The following is a 2,517-nucleotide window of genomic DNA, read 5'->3' on the forward strand; positions in this document are numbered from 1 at the left end:
ACCACAACCCTGCTCCTGCACCCCCCCTTCCAGACTCTACACCTCCATCCCCATCCCCCTCCTGCACCTTCCATGCCTTCTAGACTCTGCTCCTGAACTTTTCCTCTCACCCTGGCATCCTACCTGCTACCCAGACATCCCACCCCATCCTGCACCCTATGTCCTGCCCAGACCCACACCCTCACTCACAACCTGCTCCTGCACCCTACATCCTGCCCAGACCTCCCACCCCCAGCTTACTCCTGCGCCCTACCTGGTGCTGAGACCCCACATCCCCACCTGAGCCCACTCCCCATGCACTGAACCTCTCCTTTTTAGCTCCACCTCAGAGCCAAATCTATTAGCCCCAGTCCCTCCTAGGCTCTGTGTGGAACTTGAGGGTAGTGAAGTGAATGTTTTTTGGGGGGAGGAATATCTGTGAGGGTTTTGTTTTTTGTGTTTTGCTTCTCACTTGCATATGGCCCCCAACTGTCCCTCTGACCCAAAAAAGGTTCCCCATCCTTGGTTCAGATAATACTTAGTCCTGCCATGAGTGCAGGGGACTGGACCAGATGATCTCTCGAGGTCCCATCCAGTCCTATGATTCTAATCAGCAGTTCACACTGTGTCCAGTAGGAATAAGAAGTAGGAATAAGAGATCCTCCGGAATAGGGCTTTATTCCAGAGGATCGGGCCAGTCTAGATGCTTTTTTCCGGCTTTTCCCTAAGCCGGAAAAAAAGCGATGGCCATGTTTATTTAAATCCCGTGGGGGATATTTAAATCCCCCGCGGATTTCCCTATTCTGAAGTTTGAAATTAACATGCCTCTTCCGGAGAAGGGGCCAATGTAGACGTAGCCCAGGGGTTTACTTGCAAATAGTCATTCTAGGCTATGTCTACACTGCACGCTTCTTGCGTTAGAAGCTTTTTGTGGAAGAGATCTTCTGCAAAAACTTCCTGTGCAAGAGCACATCCACACTACAAAAGCACATCGCAAAAGCAAAAGCAAGAGAGCATCCAGACTGCATGGACACTCTCTTGAAAGTTTTGATTGCTATTCACAGAATAGCCACCAGAGCACCTATGCTTTTTTCGATTGGCTCTTTTTGTGCAAAAACTCCCTGTTGCCCATCCACACATACCTTTTTGAGCAAGAACTCTTGCACAAAAAGGAGTTATTTCTTGTAGAAACAGGAATACCTACACCGCAAAAACCCCTCTGTTCTTTTGATTTATTGTCAATTTACTTGTGCAAAAATGTGCTTGCTCCGTGGGTTTTTGTGCAATTACCCTATAGTGTAGAAGTAGCCCTAAAGTTGTTAAAATAGATGAGAAGATCTAATCATACCAGCCAGAAGAGCTCTACTTACACAAACCAAGGAGAGGGGAACTCTCCTTCCCATTTAACAGATGAGAGGAAGCTGTTCTCCAACATCATTATATCTTGGAGCACCTCACCCTATACTATTTCATCCTTTGGTTAGCTACCCATATGTGCACATATTTACCTCATTTTCACACCCAAATGAGCACAAATGAAGTCAGTAAGAGCTTTGAACAATTAAGGACTGCAATACTGTATTTTGGTTCTGTATTTGAAGTTAATGGGAATTTTTGTTGAGGAATGACAATGGGATTTCATCTAGTCACTAAAATAAAATGTGCTACACTGCACCTTTATTCATTTAAGAGAAATGGTCCCTTTTTTTAAAAAAAAAGTGTATTTAATAGACCCAAAACTTTAGCTGGTGCAAAGATTCAAATTTATCAAAAGAAAATGAAGATGTACAGGTTTTAGACAGGTATGGTGCATTTCCAACGTACAGAGTGTTCAGTAAATACCTCCGATTTCCAACCACGTTGAGCCAAAGAGAGAGAAGAGCGGCTCTGCCAGAAACCTAGTTTGTAGAAAATTTAACAGTTGGGAAATGATGTGTAATTAGCGCTAATAGAAAAAAATCCCATCTGATTTATGTTTATTTTCATCTAAGGGCATATTCTTGCTTCAAACCTGTTTCAAAATGCCACTGTACTTAGGTCTAACATTTATTATTATTAAAAAACTGATAGAGCAAAGTCATTTTAACCTGCATCATGATCAATGAATGGACTAGTTACACTTGCTATTTGGACTTACTTTCCTCTAATTCTATCCTAGATGGTCTATATCTGTAAAAACAAGGAGTCCTGTGGCACCTTAAAAACTAAGGGTATGTCTACACTACAGCGCTAATTCGAACTAACTTAGTTAATTCGAACTAAGCTAATTCGAACTAACGCGTCTAGAACTAAAAACTAGTTCGAATTAGCATTTTGCTAATTCGAACTAGCATGTCCACATTGAGTGGACCCTGAACCAGGGTTACGGATGGCCGGAAGCAGTGCCGGCAGGGCATCAGAGGAGGACTCAGAGCGTGGAGATGCTGTCTCAGGCTAGCCGAGGGCTGTGCTTAAAGGGTTCCGACCCCCACCCTGGACAGACAGTTCTCAGGGATGCCCCGCTTGAAAACCAGTCCTGGTTGGAAGTGCCTGGAGTGC

Source organism: Pelodiscus sinensis, chromosome 4, assembly GCF_049634645.1.
Source record: "Pelodiscus sinensis isolate JC-2024 chromosome 4, ASM4963464v1, whole genome shotgun sequence".
Classification (NCBI taxonomy): domain Eukaryota; kingdom Metazoa; phylum Chordata; order Testudines; family Trionychidae; genus Pelodiscus; species Pelodiscus sinensis.